The 22,032-nt window shown below is 44.2% G+C and overlaps 1 long non-coding RNA gene across 2 annotated transcripts in view; it reads left to right on the forward strand.

Annotated features, from left to right (window-relative positions):
- The window catches only part of LOC110351349 (uncharacterized), a 118,833-nt gene extending 104,222 nt beyond the window's left edge, over window positions 1-14,611 (forward strand). For both annotated transcript variants that reach the window (XR_011804465.1, XR_011804466.1), the window contains 2 exons: window positions 8,772-8,850; window positions 9,560-14,611. This is a non-coding gene — a long non-coding RNA (uncharacterized lncRNA). The remainder of the gene's footprint in view (window positions 1-8,771; window positions 8,851-9,559) is intronic.
- Window positions 14,612-22,032: the final 7,421 nt, after the last annotated feature.

Genomic DNA, 22,032 nt, shown 5'->3' on the forward strand with positions numbered 1-22,032 from the left:
ATTGCACAGTGCTGCAACAGAATGAGCATTTTGTCTGATCTACAAAATAAGATTCTCCCCCAGAGCAGTCAGAAGCTCAAGATGGGCAGTACAGAGTGTGTTGCACTGGCCATCTGTCCGATGTTGTCTGGTCAGTGGGGGAAATGTTGCTGTCATTACTTATTTCCTGGAAGCTTTCTGGATGGAAACTGCTCACTGTGCTTGTATGTGTATAGGTATATACATAAATATAAAACAAAGGCCAATGCTTAAGCCCAGCTCCAGATCATTGGAGGAGAAATGCCACTGACAGACAGCATGAAGCATTAGGCTCCCACGTTTGTGTGTTTGTAGCTTGAGGAATGGCTTCCTTATTTTTCATCTGACCCCACTAATGTGTTTCAGCTCCAACGGCCCCCAGTAGGAACAGCTTCTCCTCATTAGTCTATTCAGTTCCTATCTGGCAATATTAAAAAGAGGGAGGTAGACCACTGTATGAGTTCAGCTAACAGCTCACACATGATATTAATTACACCATGTCTTTGTAGATGACTATCTGCCTGGTTATGTGTGCCCTACGATACCAGCTGTGGGTGGCAGGGATGCTCCAGCTGTCCCCATTATATCCATGACACTGGTTTTGGATGTTATTCCTCTCAACCATCTTGAACAACCAATATAGGCCTCAGCTCAACAGAGGCCAGCTGTACTCCTGTTCTTGCAATTAAAATGATATGAACTAGAGCCAGAGAAGAGGATAAGGGCATTGCAGCTTTCTCCTGTATATTTCCAGGTCTGTGTTCTGCCCAGCCTGCAGCCCAAGTCAAATCCTTCTGCTGTTGAAGACAGTCCATATCTGCTGATCTTTGGAAGTTTCCAGTTCCAAAGACCATTGCTGAGGAAAGCAGTATCCTGATGAGTTGTCTACATATTTGGACTGTTTCTGGGTTACTCTTCATTTACAGTGGTATTATGGGAGCAGTTAATTACAATAATTTGTTTGCATAAAAAACTCTTCTAAATGCCTACACCTAAGCATATGACTTTCCTAATTCATAAAAAGTTAAAGCAAACAACTCAGGAACAAATAAACACAAATCATAATGAGTTTTTGATTCTTTTAGCATTCCCCAAGTGCTCCTGATGCTTGCCAGCCTTGTCAATATTTTAATACGTTCAGGAGTTCTTCAAAGTAAACAAATGGCCATCAGTGGGTAAGCACTTCTGTGTTTGTCTTTTTGAATTAGTTGTTCAGGTAGGTTGCATGTGTGTGGCAGACTGACTGCATTTGCCTCAGAGGTACGGAAACCAGGCTTAGACATCTGTAAATGCTAAAATCTTGAACATGTTCACATCACACCCAAGCTCCAGATTATGTGAGATGTTTTCTCTACCAGCTAATCGGCTAAACACTAACACAGGGCAGATGGGAAACGAATGACTCAGACGTATTAATCCTCCAGCTCTTTACTGACCTCTATCAATCCTTTCTACTAGGATTTCCTTTGGCAAATAATGGGAATTTCACAACTCATACAAAAAGAGTCTGATTCAAGCTGTACAGATTCAGTTTGACAGTGCCCCTTTAAAAAACAAAAACACACAGACAAACAATACTCTGCAAACACCGTTGCCCAGTGGCTTTCCATGTTAAAACTCTGGGTGATCAGGAGTGGCTGCTCATTCTTCAGGACCAGAAGTCAGTGAGGGAAAAGCCACACACACACACACAAAAAAAAAAAAGTCGTGGTGGATGGATTATTTATGCTGGGGAGAAAACTCCAAGATCAGAGCACAGCTCAATGCAAAGAGCCTCAGACGATGGTTTGATGTGGGTACGCAGTGCTGCCTCTGACAGCTGAGTGCACCCTTTGCTATCAGGTGGACCAACCAGCGAGGCTGCCACGTGTCTCAGCCCCAGAGCAGCAATCCAGCTCATGCACCTTTGGATAAATTAGGCCCTGTCTCTGCTGATGTTAAAAATCCGGAGGATGCTAAGCTGGTGAAGTTATTTCAGGCCCTTCTTCTAGAGCAGTTGTTCTGTGCTGGACATTTTCCGGTCCTTCTGCACGTAGCCTTGTGCTTATCTCAGGGACTGGGTTTTGAGGGCACCCTGTGCTGGGTCACAAACTGCCTTACCTGCATGCTTTGCTGTCTGTGAGGTAAGCAGGAGTAATGTGTGGTGATGCTTGGAAATAATTACTCCAGTCAAGTCCTCTTAAAGCTCCTTCTTTACTGTTTTTGTAGTAGAGTGGAAACAGCTTTCCATCTTCCCTAGGTCACCGTGCCCCTTATGTCCTGAATTATGCTCAATTGTCATAAAAAAGACAAATGATGTATCTTGCTATAAAAGCCAGCCTCATGTTAAATCTCAGTGCCTTGCTCCAAGGTACCAGAAATATTTTACCTGGGCAAAATACATGTGTATTTGTTCAGAAATACTTGGACGAGCAATATAGAGGCTTTCAACTTCGTCTGATGTAGCTCTGGGTCACTGAAGAGAGCTATAATTGTATAAACATCAGATGATTATAATAACAAACAGCTATTTCATAGACATTGCCACTCACAAAAGTCAGTGTTTGTGCTTCTGTAAATATACAGATATATACTTATTAAAACCAGCAATGAGCTAGGTGTGTGTTATATGACTGCAGAGCCCCATTATTATATATAAGCACATTTTCTTAATTGCTGTGTGAAATCGTTGCCTCCTAAAATTCTGTGGGTGGTTGGAAACAAAATACTGAAGACGAATGCAGTTCTGAACTAGCAAATTATTTCCTGCATAGCTTAGTTTAGCTTTATTTAGCTGCAATAAATGTGTATCTTGATGATATGTTTAATATTACATTACATTGTACTGTTTTCCATTGTGCTGAAATACATTTTAGCATTTTTCCACACAGTAAGGTGACAGAGATCAATTACAAAACTATTAAATGCCAATTAACATCTTTGCAATCTGAATCCCAAATGAACCTGTTAAAAACACCTTGTTACATGTCACTTATATGTATAAATGCTGCTTAAATGTTTAATGAATGCATGAAAAAGTAATTACCTATTTACTGCTTGTGTAGTGGTGAACTAATCCCATCACCGTTAGTTATGTCCACTGGAAAACTAAGATTGAATTTGCAAATGTGAGTGGCTAAAATGGGCTCTGAAATGTGTAAATGTGTTGTTCATTAATAAGCTGTACTTCCATGTAGTGCCGAAATATAGATTTGGAAATCCAATTTTCAGCACTTCAACAAGCCCATTTTGTCCTATTAAGCCATAAAATTATTTTTCTAGCCTGGTTGAGGTATTGTTGGTGATCCTCACTGTAGAACTTAGGCATTGTGCAGCAACTACGAAGTTTTCCTGGAAAAGGTCGTCATCATGTAAAAAAAAAAAAAAATCTCACTTTTTAGCAATAATTTAGACTAAAATGTAGTCAGTACAACAAGGTTAACACCGCCACTCATAGGAAAATGTAGTCATTACCCTTGGGATAAGAACTTTCCCCTTGCAGAATGTTAAAATATTAAAAAAAAAAAAAAAAAAAAAGAGAGAGATTTTTATTTATTGCAAGTAGCCAAGATTTTGCTTTGGCATCTCAGCTGACAAACGGCACCTTCTTGAACACTGCAGAGGAGATCACATCGCCTATGTCATGTATCAATCTTTGCCACCTTTGCTCAAAACTCTGCTCCCTTTATCTGGTTTCTGGAGAGCGCGGAGGCTGCAATGCTGCGCAGCACGCTCTCCTGGAAGCTGAAGAGGATGGGGCTCCTGAAACACCGTGTGAAGGTGGGCAAAAGGGGGCTGAGGGCACTGAGCCCATATCGGTGCAGACTGGATCCAAAGACAAGCTACCTCTCAAGTCACTCAGGCCAGCACAGGCTGTTTTCCCTGCAGTTAGAGGAAACACATTTATTTTCAGTGGTTTTGTTTTTTTTTCACCTATCTTCCTTTCCTATCTGAGGAGTTACTTGTGTGGGAGTGAGATCAAAAGCACTGTTAAAGCCAAGCAAGACCAGTAAATGTACAAGTCCTACAAGAATAAAAAGAGGAGTTGCTAATGGGAGATTGCTTCTGCCTCTCCCTCCAGGCTGCTGAAGCACAGCCTGCCCGGGGCTGAGCTGAGGATCAAAGAGGGATGCTGAGCCTGCAGAAAGAGCAGTGGGCAGGGAGGCTGCCAGCCTGGGCAGGTGGAGAGGAGCAAAGGCTCCAGTTCCCTGGGCAATGCGGAGCTCCATGGACAAGTCAGTCCACGGCAGGCTCCTACGGGAGCTACTGAGCTTCAGGAGCGGGGTGAGTGCTGCTGCATCTCTTTGTTCTTTCCAGCCACCCTTCTGCTCCTCTTGGCAAACACGTCATGCTTTGTCTGGAGAGACCTGTCTCTTCGTAATCAGAAAATACTGTTGGCAAGTCCCAAGGGGAAAGTGTCTGCTAGTGTCATGCAAAAGGGAGGGAGCGACCCTGGGAGCCACAGGGGAGATGTGAAGCCCTGCGCCTGCAGCAGGGACCAGGACTGGCACTGCTGGGATGGGGAGCCTGGGCCTGGCTGCAGTGCAGCACCAGAAGGGTTTGGGAGCCAACGGGCAATGGTTTGGGAGCCCATGTGCACAAAAACCACAGCCTGTCCTGCTGCACCATGTGGTCTGCTGCTGCTGCACACCCAGTGGGGTACTTGAGACTTTATAGGGAAAAGCCTTTGTCAGAAGTTTGCCAGATATCCTATGAAGGCAGGCGTTGTTTCAGGCTAATTCCTTCTCTTCGGTGTGCTGGATCGTGCCAGCTGAAGATGTTATGGGACTTGCTCACTGAATTCTCATTAAAACAAATGCATATTGGCCAGCAGACCTTGCCGTATGGCTCTGCAAAGCTTACCTTCAGCATCTCCTCTAATTTCTGTACCAGATGACTCCAGACAAGGCTATTAGCACAAACTGGGTAGGACAGGAACCAGCAGTAGCCTCTGCTGCCAGATTGTCCCATCTGCAGGTGTAATAAAGCACTGTCTTTGGGAAGCCCAAAGCTATCCTTTCCCGTTAGCCTGGGGCAAAACAGAGCAGCAGGTGCAAGGGTGGCTTTGCTACTGAAACCTGTTGATTCAGGAGTATTCGGTGATGTTTTTGTGGCTGGCACAATTTTTAACAGAAGAGAGAGCGTTAAGAGTGTTGTTAAGTAGGCCTCTGCTGAGAATATTTTGCTCTTCGGTAGCTGCTGTTCTTCTGGAGTCATTCTGGTGGCTCTAATGATGGCAGATGCTTCAATGTAATTTTCAAGGAAAAACGCTCAGTGTTGCCCCCCCCTTCTTGTTCCTCCCCAAGATAGAGTCTCACATAGTGTTTGTTTTTTTTTGTTGTTGTTCATTTGTTTTAGGAATGTAATTTGATAATTCAGTTGCTTGTCTGATAAATGTCTGCCCCTTGATCCCAGCTACAAGAGATGGAATAAAACGTAACTGGATTTGACAGACAGAATTTGTCTGCTGTGTTTGAGGCACAGCGAAGCAGCCCGGGGAGAAAAACATTACAGCAAATTATGCTTTATTATCTGCCTATGTGAACAGTGCCAGGTCAGCTCGGAGTGGGGAGTGAGCAAGTCCTCGAAAGGACAGCACCCACCAAGCTCAGAAAGCAGTGCCAGCCACTGGTCAGCCTCCAGGGCTGGGGATGCACAACAGCAAGCCCAGTGTTGCAGGTGCCCTGGTTGCAGTGGGGATGGCCACATGGCTCAGCCACTGCAGAACTGCCTCAGCCTTTTTTTTTTTTTTTATTTTAATACTTTTAAATAAGTTTAGTCTAATATTACTCTTTGGAGTGATTTGGGTTGTAGAGGCTGTTCACAGCATCCCCAAATGCATCCATTAATTGCTGTCCTTATTTTAAACAATTCAAGTTTCCTACAAGCTGACTCCTATTTAATAGCACCGGAGGGCCATCATCCAGAATGAGAAGACTGCACCTTCACTGCTGAGCCTGTTCGGAGCTTGTGCCAATGGTTTCCATCTGCCTTTCTGCTTTCTTAGTGCCTCTGTGCTTCAGGGGTGGGCAGTGCTGTGCTGTGGGTGCACAGCAGTAGGGTGCCCAGCTCAGCACCACTGCACTGGGTTACTTCTAGCAACAGGAGCTCTTTTACTGGTGGTTTTGAAAGGGGTGATTAGATGCCCCTAAAATATTTCTTGCAAATAGCTGGAGCAGGGCACGAGAAGGAAAAAGTCTGTTATCCTCACAGGAGGAGAATAACTTGCTCCAAAGCACTCGCATCCTTATTCCTAAATTCACATAATGCCACAGGTACTTTTCCATCAGCACGGTGACTCTGATGTCACCCTGATGAGTGACTTTTTTTTTCTCCTGTGTTCACTATCTGGATGGTAGCTATCTAACCTGACCAGATGTCCTCCATTCCTCCCACGTCAGAGCCTGCCTGCTCCTTTCCTGCAACATCCATCACGCTCCAGGTCAGCTCTTCCTTGATTTGTGGGAGATGGCTGCCCAGCCTGCCTCACCTTTAATCATTCCTCTGACAGCAGCCGGAGAGATGAAAAGCTGGGGGGATCCAAGTAATCCATTTCCAAGTGTAAAAAGCCCAAAAATATGGAGGGAGAGCGGAAGGGAGCGAGTCAGTCCGCTGAGCAAACAGACCGATTACGTCAAGGGACAGGAAGAGCAGCGCTTGGAAATCAATACGGATGAGGCTTTGAAAAGGTTGACTGACTGCACTGGATTAGCTATCGATTTTTGTCACTTTCACAGCTAGTGCCATGCTCTCCACCCGCTGAGGCCATTAAGCTCTCAGGCCTTAAACTTCTAATCCCCCGCTAATAACAACAAGACAATGGCCTGGCAAGCTAAGGATCTAACAGGATGTCCGATGGCTTCGCTGCGGCACTGAGTGTGCCAGCGTCTGGAGAGCAGTCGCAGGCAGCCCGGGGACCACGCAGGAACAAAACGCAGATGCCCAGAAGGATTCGGCTCACACACCTAGGCCAAGTGCAAATCGGTGTTTATTGGTAAGAGCCTCCGACTGGCTTCCAGTTAGCACGAGCAGCGTGAGATGCTTCATTTTTGCAGGAGCTTTCTCAGCGTTGATGGTTTTTTGGAATAATCACAGCCAAGAATCTTGCTTGTTTTCAGGATAACATTGGTAGGGATGCACAAGAGCCTGGGCTCCCTCTCCGATGGCTGGGGCTGCATTTGAGCATCATGCCATCACCATAACATAGTTCATTCAGCATGCCCAGCTGCAGGGAAGCCAAAGAAACCCTGAGCTTAATTTGAGGTAGGACTGCAACAAAAAGGGATATTGGAAGGAGTCAATCCCGTATTGAGTGGGGACAGCAAACAGGAAAGGATGAACGGAATATCTTTTGTGATGGGAAGTGACTAAGAAGGGATAGAAGAAACAGATATAGGAGAGATCAGGGCATGAGTGAGTGCTTCCAAGGCTGGGAAACTGAGCTAGCTTCTTTCTGTACAACCCTTTAGACAATTTAGAGCAGGTTTGCCAGGTCACATCAGAGTGCTTGTCCCAGCTCGGCTTCCCAGCCTGCAAGCAGCAGCTGCTGTGTAGACATCCAGTAATGGATGTGGCCCCACAAACTTATGTCAAAACTCCGTAGCTTGCTCTCTGGAAGTAGTCTCAGTCTATTTCCAGCCTCCAGAGCCTTGAAAAGTGTGTCGGCATGTCCCCAGGTTCGATCCCACAAGGCAAGTCATCTGCATGTCTCAGCTTTGCTCCCTCAGCTGTGGAGGTGTAAAGCAGCTGGGTGCAGCCCACCCAGGGCCCCCCTGCCCCTTCTGCCACCCACTGCTCCATGCCACACTCCTGTTTCTATCCAGCTCCAGGTCCTATACAGCTGTGACTGGCCAGGTATGCTGAAAAGAGGAGAAAAAACTGGATTTATTCTGTATGTTCTTCAGTTAAAGTTCAGTCTTTGAGCCATGCTCAGCAGCATCCCTTTCTTTTTCCCCCAAGCCTGTGCAGTCCACAACCTGCTGCACATCAGGCTTTACAAGACACCTCCATGTCCATCATCTCTGAAAACACCCCAGCACATTCCTAGGGTATATTTATTTATCTGTGGGAGAAACAGAGATCTGTATGGAGCCAAGAGAGCTGGCAGCGGTGGGGTGCAGGAACAGTGCCGTGTCCCCAAGCCTTCTGCAGGCAGCTGTGCGTGTGAGGGGCTGATTAGAGCCTGTCGGGGGGACATTCAGCCTTTTGTGCCTGTGTTATAAATGCTTTGAGGGAGCACTCAGCTTTTCTGAGAATCTCAGTCTAAATGTTGACAGTTTGATTTTGCTCGGGTTTGGTATTTATTTTAAGGGCCTTTGCGGTTCTCAGAAACGAAGGGATTATTGTCAATGTACAAAATAAATGGGCTCTGCCAGATTTCATCCCTTTGGAAGCAGGGAGATAATGCTCCTGGAACAGCAATCATCCCTGCCCACCCAAACGGGCAGCAAACAAAAGCAGGAGGACTTGCGCAGGAGCAGATAGAGCGTCCCCATTCACAAATCTTGTGCAAATCCGGAGCATGCAACGCCGTGCTCTTCCTCGAGCCTTCACGTCGGGCAGCTGGCCAGCTGGCAACAGTGCATCAAATTGAAATGTTCTCGCTTGTTTTCTATTCAGATTGGTCCTTCCTTTTTCAGGGCCAATGCATGGCTTCAACCCTTCCACAGTGTAAGTCCTCCTGAAGTTCTCCAAAAGCATAGGAAAGGGAAAAGGCATGCACAAAGACATAGGAAACAAACAATTTTTATTATATTTTTTTAAATTTACTACAGCACACCTGAAGTACCTGCCCTGAAATCAATGGGCCTATGCAGAACCAATCCTGGGGTAAATGACAGAAGATTCTTTAAGGTGAATCACTTTGTGGCTACTGAGATGAAAATAACCCTGTCTGTGCTTGTACCTTTCTGTTTTTTCCTTGCATTCGTTGATACGTGTTTTAACATTGGTTCAGATTTACTTAGAAATATTTTCATACTTCCTTTCAAGAGTGGCTGGAGAAGATGTTATATGGAAAGTCTCATTCGATCTGAATTAAAGATTTTATTTTTTTATATAATTTTCTTGGAGAAAACAAAAAAAACCCTGGTTTCATTCCACTCAAAATTATTTTCCCATTTTCTCAAAATTGAAGAAAACAAATCCCTTAATTTCTCAGCTCTCATCAACATCCCCCCCGAGGCTTAGGCAGAATGTTTCGAAGAAAGCATTTGAAGGGATTATTACTTTACAGCTGCTGGGAAGGGTCGGGCGGGGGGAAGAGATTAAACGACATAACCTCTCACCTTATACAGTTAAATAACTTGGGGGAGATCCATAGGTGGTGCAAATCACTTTAGCTCAAAAGCCCTTTTATTTTTATTATTTATTTTATTTTATTTTTAAAGAGAAGATTTATTTAGATGTTGATTATTTTAAATAGCTGTCACTTGTCTCAAGGAGATCACAACTGGAAAATGAGTCCCGTGAGCAAACAGGCTTGCTTATTAGGTAATACTGCCATGCATGTTTTGCCATGTCGTTTTGCTGATTCCCTCTATTTATTTTCTTTAAATAAAAGTAACAGTCTGTGAGCGGTTAGAGGAAGAGGGAGACGCCAGCAACAGCCAGAAGAAGAACCTGTGCGTCACGCGTGGTAAGTCTGTGTTAACCCGTGGGAGCAGGTGAGTCCCCAGTAGGCACGTGGGATATTTGTGGGGCAGAGAGGGGCAGGTCCCTGCTGCCCTCCTCTGCTCCAGGTGGCCATCCACCATCTCCTCTTGGGCTATGGGCATCCTCCCCTCCCCAGCTGCTCTGGCAGTCACTGGCTGAGAGCTGGATTTGGATGCTGCTGCTTTAGTTTGTCAGTACAGGATGGGCCACTTCAGTTTACCTCCTACGTACTGTGCTGATCCGTTGACTTTCCTTATGATTAAAATTAACAGTAAAACAAACCATTTATCACAGCTGATCATAACAGAGAGCACCACCTTTGCAGACCACACTAAGTTTAGACCAGAAACCGTTCAGCACAGAGGTGTGGCACTAAGCACAGGCAGATATTCATGGGTTCTAACACTCAGGCAGGGCTTTACTGGGGTAAATACCACCACCATTTCTCCAGACTTAGCCATCTCCCACCCTGCTGTATCCACAAGCTCTGACACCGCTGCTGCCGCAGCTCTCTCCTCCTTTGGGTGGGAGAGGCCGGGCGGCCTCCATCCCTGTGGGGAGGCCGCAGCCTCCCAGCCACTGGCACCAGCACGTGCAGCCCTGCCGCCCGCGAGGTGAGCGCGAGGCACGGTGTGCTATTTATTTTACAGGAGGAAGAACACTTTTTTTTTTTTTTTTGGTTGTTTTATCTCTTTCCAGACAGTTGGCTCAGTTTAATGGACTGTCTTTCAGGCGGTGCATAATTCTTCTCCAAATTAAATTCTCTTAGAAGCCCAACATAATACAGACCGTGTTGTCAGCTCATTACTTTTACATCCTTTCTTGTTCTGTTTATGTGAGCAGAGGTTTAATTAACTATAATCTACTGTGTAGGCAACAGGAAAAGAACACTCTACTTGAAGGTATGTATTTCTGCTCTATTATATTTGTGAATATTTTTGGTGAGGGAGAGTTACCCTTTCTATCCACGAGCAAGGCAGGTTGCTGTAGGTTTCTATGCAAACGCCTGGGGAAGCCTAAGGCATCCACATTCATCTGTCCCCTCCTAGTGACCCTCATCAGCATCCTATTCAGCAGTGGACTGGAGTTAAACCTAGGAGGAAAAGAAGAGCCTTTGTTGGCTGCAGCCTCAGCCCTGCGAGCTCGTGGCACAGGCTGGTGTTTCCTCCAGGGAAAGATGGCTCAGTGGGAGGCAGCAAGAAGCATCTCTCATCCCTCTGCAGCCCCAAGGCAAAGAGCCCAGCTGCCTGCCCATCTGTGCTGCACCTATGATGTCTTCTGTGCCTCTGAGGTCATTTGTCCTTGTCCGTGATGGCAAAAAGCACAGAAATTCCAGCTCACAAAGTGAGGCTCACAGCTTCAGCCTTTGCACTGTTTTCATTTCTCAGACCGTGGATTCAAATGCTGCAGAGGCTTTCCCAGTGACAAGATTATAAAGCAGATGCTTTCCTGGTGCACATTTATAAGGCTGTTTCATCCACAAATTATGCTTTTATCCAGAGAACTCTGAGTGCCCAAACAAGGGCACACACCTGGGCAGAAGGCAGTATAGCAAAGGTACTTGGTTTTGCACAAATGCCAAGGTTTGCCGTCAGGTGAGCCTGAGTTTAGTTGGGGGTTGGTACTTGTTATGTGGGGTACACTTAGATCTCACCAGCCAGACTCAGATTCCCTCAGAAATTCACAGGTTTTGTCCAGAAGCTATCAAGAGACAATGTTAGCATTTGCTATTCATTAAATTCAAATTGTTTGATTAAAATCAATTTAAAGAAATTGTTCTTATAGTTTTTACCTTTTACCATTTTACCATTATCCCTAGTTCATATGCAAAGAAGGGATGCGAGACTGAAAGTCTGCTTGGAGTTCCTGCTGTGTTAAAGGTTCAGAGGAATGCTATTCCCCATCACAGCTCTGCCCCCAAAAAAACAAAGCCGCCCTCCTGCTGGCAGCGGGTGGCCCTTCCACACCTGCGCCAGGCAGACTGGCAGAATGGGGTTACAGCCGCTGGGGCGGGTGCTGTCCTGGGGATAGCTGCAAAGAACTCCTGAAATGTGCTCTTCTGTAACCGAGCCTGTTGGATTTACATATAAAACCACACCATCTAGTTGAGGATCTTTGTTTTACTGGTTAAATCACAAGCGGGTTATGTTGCTAAGATCACAGGAGCTTTACAAATAATTTATCACGGTTGCCAGTGTCAAAGCATCCCAGACATTACAAGTGTCTATTCAAAATAATTTTAACATTCAGTCTCAGCCCAGCTCATGGTTTTGTTGCCTTACGCCCACGTAACAATAAACAAGTGGCTTCTGTGCTGAAGGCAAATCATCCTGCTCCCACACCCACTGCAGATAGCAAGGCTCTTCCCTGATGAGGCCCCTTGGGTGCCTAATTTCTTTCTACTCACCTTGCCATAGCTGGCAGAAAAATTTCAGCTTATTGATAGCTGTGTGTATGCATGAGCACGGGCCTCACAGGGCAGACAGAGGGCACCCACCGCTGCTGTGGCTGCAGTTGCAGAGATCATTTGGTCAATGATATATTTCGTTATGGCTTTCCAAACAGGCAAATCTCATTAGATCACTTCAGGAAGAAGACTTCATGGGCTCTTTCTTACAGTCAAGAATCCTCCCACCCATAAACTGGTCACGAGATGTCTTTTTTTTTTTTTTCCCCTGACTGCTCAGCTTTATTCAGACTCATCCCTTCCACATCATTACCGTCGTGTGGGTTGAATGCGAGCCCTTAATGATTGGTTTTCAAAAGCTCTGGATGGTCACACGTGGCAGATGGAGCTCCCCGTTCCTGGCCAGAGGGGGTGACCCTTGCAGAGGACACTGCCACCACACGTGTGCTCCCATGGGGACTGACTCTTGGCTTTCCATTCAGGCTGTCCGGTTTGAAAGGTTCACCCTCCAAATGGCTGCAGGATTGCCTGTGATGATTCCTGTATTTGCAGAGTGCTCCTGTGTGCACCGATGAACAAAACTCCCTTTCATGCCAATGAACACGAGTGAGCTCAAAGCCAATCTTTTTCAATATGAGACTATTCATGCAGCTACTTTCTGGCATTCCTTTTGCTCTAATTACAGCTACTTTTTTTCTTTGCTTCATTAATGAACGAAGACACTCAAGCCTCAATTCGCAAAGGCATTTAGGCATCCGACTCCTGCTGAAATCCCTGGTGAATCTAAGCATTAGACACTCCTCAACTCTCCTCTCGCTCACGAAATAGCGCAGAAGACCTGCATGGCATTATTTCTGATTTGTACCAAGCCTGGGTGAGTGAAGAATCAGAGCCCGTGTTTGCAAGAGGAAGGATGCTCGGTGATTGAAATACGAACTGGGAGGTTGATGATACAAGTGCTGTTTCCCAGCTCTGCACCTGACATTGTGAATGACCTTGAATAAATCACATCCCTCCTGTCTGCAGCCATCCAGCACGTCGCTGCCTCGCAGGTTTGCGAGGCTCCATGCTTTCATGTTCATAGATAATCTAGCCTGGGCTGTCCCGAGGGTACTGGATGTTTATGTCCCCTTTGGGACTCTCACTTCCTCAGTCTCTTTGAAAATGCCAATTTTAGAGATTACTGCAAGGAAACAGAGATAGGGTCCAGCACAGGCAGGAAGAGCCTGTCACTCAACTCAGCATTCCCATCTTTAAAAACAGGAAAAAGGACAGCAGAAAAACATCACAGGCAAAGTTAATTGCCTTATGTTTATACTGGAGGATCTCAAGTTTCCCCTCAAGAGTCACTTTTCATCTGCCCACATCTGTTCATAGGCAGGGCTGTGGTCTCCTGGTGCCGAGTGACAATGCATCTGTAGGCAGAGCCTGTTGACTGCGCACCGCTGTGCGGTTCGCCTTGTATCTCAGTCGGGTTTTTCAAGGGCAACACAATTTGCCAGCAAAAGATTGTGCTTTAGTTGAAAGTGTTGAGGAGTGGCTTGATCCTCCTCTGTATGTCATTGCAGCACTGTGCGGGATGCTCAGGGAGGACCCCAGACACCCTCTGGGGTACAGAAGAAATAATATTTGCTGTTCGTGCCGTGCCCTCAGTTGCACTGTTGGGCTGTAGAGAACTCTGTGTTCATTAAGTCGCAGAGGGAGGGTTTTTAAAGTTTGTGTTTTCCTCCCTCCCAGATTTTGCCTTGCAGCCATCACAAATGCCAAACCTGGCCTCACTTTGCTGGAGAACCTGAGTTAAAACAGAGAGGGAGCGTTGCCACCCCGGTGCAGGGTGTGCTGTTCTCACTGAGCGCAGACCAAGTCTGGCAAAAAGTTCTCCAGAAAGCAAACTTTTATTGCATGCACCTCTGATGTGCACACTGTTTCCTTCATCTGCTTATGCTTTACTTTCTTGTTTCTGCACTGTTATGATCCCCTTGCTCTCCAGCGTACTATTGATTATACAATTTTATATTATATTATTGTATTATATACAATATACAGTACAATTAATCACATGCTATTAGACGTGGAAAGAAGAGAGGAGACTAAAAGTCACAGAGGACCAAACTGCATGTTTGGGGTGTAATCAGACCCAAATCTTCACCAAAACCTAACTGAAATGTGATGTGCCCCACGCTAGCACAGCTAAGGGAGCGGTGCTGGTCCTGGTGGTGCTCACCCACCTGCAGCACCTGGCTCGGGTCAGCAGCAGCATGGGGCTGCCCCGGGCCTGTAGGAGATGCTCACAGTCCTGCAAGAACAAGCCATAAATTTCAAGCCAATGAGGGTGTTTTTTTGAGCAGCCGCACAAGACAAGGAATGAATTACTGAACCCATTCATGCTTAGTGAGTTATTAAGTGTAAGGCCAAAGACTGCAAGTGCTCTCTATGCTCAATGTCTGAGTTAATAAACCATCACTCAGACACCAGAGAATCTGACTGCAGCACTGAATTGTTATTATGAAATGTATACTTTTTTTTTTTTTTTTTTTTTTTTTTTTTTTTTTTTTTTTTAATAGCTGTGTTTGTTCGCTGAGGGAAGGCACTCAGCAGTTCTGTGCAGTCTGTGTCACTTTCCTCTCTTCTGGTACCCACCAGCTGGGTCTGCTGCTCTGGTTTTACAGCCAGAGAGGTGCTCCTTTGAGAGACCTGCAGGGCAGTTTTGGGGTTTGTTGCCACTTCACAAAGGCCATCTCCAAGAAGTCAAATGAGAGAGAAGGCTGCGAGCAAGGCAGTAAGTGGGGAAATGACTCCAGGCCACAGCTCCAAACAGGTTCAGTTTGGCATCTCATGTCTCTTCCCTTCCTCTCCCTCCTCCTTGTAGAGCCATGGTTTTTGGGATTGAGAGCCACCACTTGAGGAAGACCTACGGATCCATACAGTTGTACAGGCAACCATCTGACTCAAACTCTGGAAGTATTTGTGAAGACTTCCAAGCAAAACTAATGCTCTCTCTGAGACTGTAGAAAATTAAGAACAGAGCTCCATAAATGCTGTGTCTTTCAGCACCCCTGCTTCAAGGTTTGGGATTGTAATTTGTTTGGGAGCTGCACAAGCTCAACCAAGCACCAAAAATTATTGCTTCTAAAAAAATAATAGAAATTACTAGTAAAACTAGACAGGTTTCATCTAAATACCATGAAAGCTCAGTGAGGACTCACCAGTTGCCTAAATCTTGCTTTTCTAGGAGGTGCTCCTCACTCATTTTCTGTTGTGAAGTTCCTCTCGGTCCTTTTGCTAAGATTAAGGAGTTATGACCTGTTACCATAAGAGAATGAGGCTGTATCAGAGCATCCTTGCACAGACATTTATGTCACAAAGCACTAAGTAGCGGAAAGGCTGGAACATTTCATCCAAAGGTGAAAAATCCCATCTTCACAGTGAAGAAGGCCATAATCACGGCCCAGCCTGGAATATAGCTTGGTAGGACAAATGGTTTTGGACTTAAAATGATAGGGTATTGTCATTTATGTAAACCTCAGCACCTCCTAGCTTACTAGAAATAAATAGAAAATGCATTCTGATGTTCTCCAAAAATTATTACTAAGGTTTCTTATTTTATTTTCTATTTATTTATTTATTTATTTATTTATTGCCAGCATAATGACCTTTAATGCTTCTGGTGAACTGGCACATCTCTACATATTTCTGTCATATACTAGTCCTGGCTTGAGACACCAGCTTTTTGCCCAACAATGTGCATTTATACACACATTAGAAAGTCTCTTTCCAGCACACTTTAGAATAATACAGTATTATCTGATATTTCTGAACAAGAAATCTAATCTCTGTTTTGAACCTGGAACTTGCACCTCTGTAGTGCATTGGCAATATTTCCAGTGACAAAGAGTTGCAGGATCCTCTCTTTTTTTCAACAATTTTAACACAGTCACATTCATTGCTGTTAGAGGAGCTTTGATGTTTTCATGCTTATGTGAAAATCCACATTTTGTATTTTGGGTTAAATTCAACTCTTTTTTTTTTTTTTTTAATCAGCCTGACAGCAGCTATGCTGTATGGTAGTTTTATAGCATACATTAACTAGCTCAGAAAAGAGAAATAGCACTTTACAGTTTGGGGCTCTCTCTAGCAAATGAAAGGCCCAAACTTATTAAAGATGTTCAACAACAAACTCAACCAGGGTACATGTGCTTCCAGCTTCCACCGATGTCACAGGAACTGTGGGACACATAGCATTGCATCAAGTCAAGGTCCCCCAAAATGAGAATATTAGGTTATTATCCTGTATTTTTAATGAATCATAATTAATAAAAAATAGGTGAAATTTAATTATTTCTCCTTGTGATTGGTTTATAGCACCTGAAATTCCCTTGGCTGAGGGTACCATTTCCTAAAATTTGCTTTGTCTCTTGTTCTCTGTTGTGATTTAAACCCAACGGGTAGCTCAGCACCCCCCAGCCGCTTGCTCGCTTTCCCCAGGTGGGATGGGGAGAGGATCAGGAAGGTAAAGCTGCGAGACCTCGGGGGTGAGACCAAGACAGTTTATGGGTAAAGCAGAAGCCACGTGTGTGAGCACAGCAAAGCGAGGAATTCATTTGCTACTTCACCTAGGCAGGCAGGTGTTTGCCCCCCCACCCCACCCCCAGGAGAGCAGGGTTTGTTGCACATAGTGGTTCCTTAGGAAGACAAATGCCATCGCTCCCAGTGTCCCCCCTTGTTCCTCTTCTTTACCCCAGTTTTATTGTTCCCCGCAGTGCCCTGTGGCACGGGATGTCCCTTGGGCCACCTGGGCCAGCTGTCCTGGCTGTGCCTCCCAGCCTCTTGTGCCCTCCCTGCTCACTGCAGAGCTGGGTTCTGTGCAAGCACTGCTCTGCAGCAACTGCAGCATCCCTGTGGTATCAACATTGTGCTCATCCTAAATCCAGCACACAGCACTGTACCAGCCACTGGGAAGAAAATTAACTCCAGCCCAGCCCAAAGCAGGACATCCTCCCACTACTTGCTGCTGTGAAGAGCCTGGCCCATCTTCTTGATGACCTCCTAATAGGTCCTGGGGGGCTAATGTTAGATCCCCACAGCCTTTTTGTCTCCTAGCTGAGCAAACACCAATCCCTCAGACCCCCATGTACGTGCACAGGATGTCAGTGGGCTATGTTAGGGGCATCTTAATGTCCACACAACTTTATAAAAAGCAGAGTGCAAAACTGTTACTATGGTCTCGCATTAGAAATTCAAAGCAATTCAAAACTGAAATTAGCACAAAATAACCACAGACAAAATATGGTAATTAATGTCAATTACCCTGGTTGCTATAGAAACATGACTGAAACAAGCAGAAGTTACTGATAAGTTCAAGGTGAACCACAATCGTAAGTGGTCTTTTTTCTCTAGCTGATTAGGACTTTAGCTCTTCTGGCTGACAACCAGTTATCGATAGAACTTAATCCATTTAATAACCCCATAATCACTTTAATCCAGTTGGCTCAAAGTATTTTGCAACTGGTTGCTGTAGTTGATTAACAACTGTCTTTTAAGACATAAATAAAAGCTATCTGTACACTGCATATGCAGCAGCATTTCAGAAAAAAAAAATGTTTTCTGCAAGGCAAGATTGAATGTGTAGCAAAATCTCTGTAAATTATAAACGTATAACCCTAGGGCACAAAGGGCTTTAAGAGTCTTTGATTTCATTAACAGGCACTGATATCCCTTTAGCTTTTGCAAAATATAATTAGGAGCATGCAAAGCAAACTTGTCAAAAGACGCCCCCTCTACCAGGTACTGTCAGCTGCAAACGTGCAGTGAGGGCATCTGCTTGACAGAACAGTGAGCTGGAGGCATCAAGGTGTCTCAGAGGTCAAGGACATGCAAGACATAGACTTTGTTTCTGGCCTATCCCTGTTCTAGCAAGAGCTGCTGAAATGGTTGGCGGATAATTCTGTGGCAAATGTTTTAAGACATGTTTTCTTCTGGCTTGGAACAACACCCAGCTATTTACAAGATCTGTTGTAAACTATAAATTCCTCCCTACTCCCTAAAATGCTATTTCTGAAAATATCATCTCAAACATAATTTATGGCTCAGATGAAAAATAAAATGTTTTTAAATCATTCTATTTTTGCACAGCATTTCAGCATGTGTTAGCAGTACCGGGCAGCACATAATAGGACATCGCAGGTTTATTGAGACACCATGTCCCAGCGGAAAACAGCTTAGATGAAAATATGCTGACCAGGTCTGTAATAACACACTTTGTCAAGCGCTTTGAAATCTACTAATGAAAAAGAGCATCGTATACAAGATCAGTATTAATTATTATAATGATTATTTGGTTGCTCAGTTCCTGGACATTTTTGTGGTCCTCTTACCCCAGGATTTATGGTGTTGTGATTTATGGTTCTCAGGACTGGTTATAAATACTGTCAAGCTGGTGATTCTTCCGCGTCTGTTCAGCACGTCGGAGCTCAGGAGCAGTAGTCCTCAGACTTTTGATTAACTACCCTTTGGCAGATTGTGAGGCTGAACCTGTTAGAAGTTTTAAAGAAAAGGATTTCAAACAGGTTTTCCGGATTTGGGCTCTACCCTTGCGGGTCCCTTCCAAGTCAGGATATTCTATGATTCTATGATCTGATTTTGCCTAACACAACTGGCATGAAGGATCATACAGAAAGATAGCTGGTGGGATTAGATTTGCCAGCTGAGATGTCCTCAGCTGTCACCTACAGTACCTGGGAAGAATAATCTGTTTGGGGCACATTTCCTTGCTTACCTGTGGTGTTTCCACAGACCACAGACATCTTTTAACCATCCCATACCTACAGGAGCTTTTGCCTGCAGACACTTTTCACAGTTGACAGCCACAAGGAAATTAAATACTGGCTGAGGTCGTAGCACCCCACAGGAGCCAATCTGGGGACTATCTCTGCTTATTGGACTCAGCTCCACGTTATACAGACTCTTACAGGTTGGAACAAACAGAAAATAATAAAGACAATGCAGATCGATGGCTGACTTGTGTTTATAGCTGTAGGGAGTTATCATATTCCATTAAATTTCCAGCTGAAGTTTTGGCCGAGTCAAACTTAAGATGTGTATGGATCAAGATAGGTCGTCAACTCTGGACTCAAACTTGTATCTGGAAAATGGACCCAAGGCCCCAGCGATCCTGGCTCCACTCTTCAAGTCATGTAGAGTTCATCTCTGCTGTCAGATAAGGTCTTCATAAACTGTAGGTTTTGACATGAGCTGGTCCAGGGGCAGGATAGATGAACCCAGAGAGGGTTCATAGGTAAAATAAAAAAAATAGCATGGACAAAAAGTTATTTCAGTCAAACTGAGGTAGAATATGGTTTGCATTTTGGGAGATGTTTTGTTGTTGTTGTTGTTGTTAGCGATGGAGAAAGAAAGAGTTAATGAAACTAGCCTCTTTTTGAAAAACAGGAAACAAAATCTGAATTAAAAATGTTTTGGATCAACTGAGAACCCTTCATCAAACTTAAAAATTGGAATGTGCTTTTCATTGCTTCATTATTTAAGCCTTTTTTTAACTTCTAAAATCGATGCCAATTTTATTTTTAGAAGTCCGAGAAAAAATAAGCAGTTTTGAAAGTACATTTTTCCTATTTTTTTCTACTTCTACAGCAAAAATGTTAGCCAGATTAATAGAGATATAGATATCCAGAACCCACAACACTATGAGCAGTTTCCTCTTTAAACTCCATTTTTTAAATTTAAATTAATTCAAATATACAAGAGCCCAAACCTTTTTGTAAAGAGGGAGTTAGCATCAAACTTAACTTTGTGCTACAGCTTCTTTCACTCATTGCTCTTGATGGCAAATCACAACAAAAAGGCTCTGAGTTTATCACAGCTGAATGGGAGTAAATGCTCTTTACCACTGACGGAGCTCTTGTCCATGCCTCACTTGCCATAACTAAGACTTATCTACAGTTTGTACTAGTTCCTGAAAGTCAAAAGGGATGGATTTTCCTCCCTTCTACATGGAAAGAACATTTTCTGTTTCTCCTCAGGGGAATTATGTAGTAGAATTAATGGGGCTGCAAAAACATAAACTAGAGTACATTTTTGAAGTGGGCTGCTTGCACCTTGGTAAATACTGTGTATTATTTTATAGATGTGATGAAGGGATTAAAAACACCCAGCCTGTGCTCAAAGTGCTTTCAGGCTGCTGTTCAGTCTTCAAGATGGTGTTTTATTTAATGCATTTGCAAAATAATGAAATAGGAAGAGAAAAAGTGTTATGTGCTTCTTCATATAGATTTAGGAAAGGAAGGGATTGCTTTCAGTGGGATTTATAGGAAGAGTGGAGAGAAAGGTTGGCCAGAGAAGGGAGGCATGTGCCTAGGAAGGAATGAATACCTGAGTGTGGAGAAGATTGGAATAGCTAAGAGGGAAAAGAGCTTAAGCAGCCACCAGAGCATCATTTGCAGAAGTAAAGGGGTAGCAAGCAATTTGATGACAGCCTATCCTGGGTAAGCAGCAAAGGCTTTGAAGAAAATATTTCTCCTGTAGGGGAGGAAGGAGTTCCCATAGGGGTTGGGTCATGAGGGCGCTGATCATCTCATTGTCCACCCACAGCTGAGTTTGGGAAGGGAATAAAGTAGCTCGAACTCTGTGCAAGTGTCTTGGTTTCAAGTGTCTTGGTCGTGAAGCCAATGACTGCTGCAGGTTTATATCAGCACCCAGAAGCAACAACAACTTTGCTTTCTTCCTGTGTGCACTCCTACACCTAATTAAAACACCTGGCAAGGAGCATTTAGTTTTTGTGTTCCTTCATACAGAAAGTATCATCTCTGAATTAAGTTTGGAACAGAATCTGCCCACTGTCACACCCCATAAACAAGTGCTGATTCAGATGGACAAAGCATACTCAATCCATGTGTCTCTGTTGCCAGTAGAAGCAAATCTTCAGTCTTGGGGTTCTCTAGAGCTGCGTAATTGGCAATTTCATCTGAGAGTAGGTTGTGGATGAGTATCCCGGTAAGCTCTTATCTGACCTTTCCCAGTTTCCACTATTCCTGAAGACAACCTAGGATAGAGAGGTGGGACTTGAGTGCCTGGAGTCCTGCACTGGCCATGGCTACAGCTCCCTCACTGCTGCCCAGAGGATATTAGCATCTTGGGACTGATGCAAAAATGTACTCTTCAGTTATTTAGCAGGACTTTCTGATATGGCATTATCGGTTCAGTTGATTTTCCTCTCTGCAGCTGATATTAGTTTTTATACAAAGATTACAGAGTGAGTGTTCCTAGACATGACATTATTTTGTAGCTGGGTCACTTTAGTTTGATCATTATTAATTCTTCTCCCCAGAAGCACTGACAGAGAAGGAATACTGCAAACTTCTCATTTCCTACAAAGAGGTTCATCTTCCCTGTGAGTTTGTATTCTGCTTGCTAGAACTTACTGATGCCCAGAAACAACTTCTGCAAGAGGAAAGCACAAGGCAGCAACTCTTTGCCCATGCAATTACAGCGATTGTCTACACAAATCAAGTGTTTTTGTATGCAAATGGCCAGTAAGCATCTAGTGGATGCAATGGCTTGAATTTCAATTTGCTGTGAATAGTCACATATGCAAACACGTGTTAGAATGTGTATGTATTAATATCTTACAATCATCAACCTCTTTTTCAAACGTTATTTGGCTCACATCAGTTAAAACTCTTCAGTGTACCATATGTAACCCCTTACAAGTGAATAGTGGTTCTTCCAAAAGTAATGATCACTGTTAACTCTCAGTCACTGTAATGCTTCCAGATATGGTAGGAAGCTTATTCCCAATAATTAGTAATTAGCAGTAACTATTTTATGGAGCAGAAAAGAGTTGATTACAGTTGTTTTATCAGCTGGTGTAATAATAGAAGAAGTCTTGTTTCAGAGAGGGGAGGAAAAAGGGATGATTTCACAAAGTTGGCTCTCACTTGCCAGCCGTCCATCACCGAAAC

The sequence above is a fragment of the Anas platyrhynchos genome, chromosome 21, assembly GCF_047663525.1.
Source record: "Anas platyrhynchos isolate ZD024472 breed Pekin duck chromosome 21, IASCAAS_PekinDuck_T2T, whole genome shotgun sequence".
NCBI lineage: Eukaryota > Metazoa > Chordata > Aves > Anseriformes > Anatidae > Anas > Anas platyrhynchos.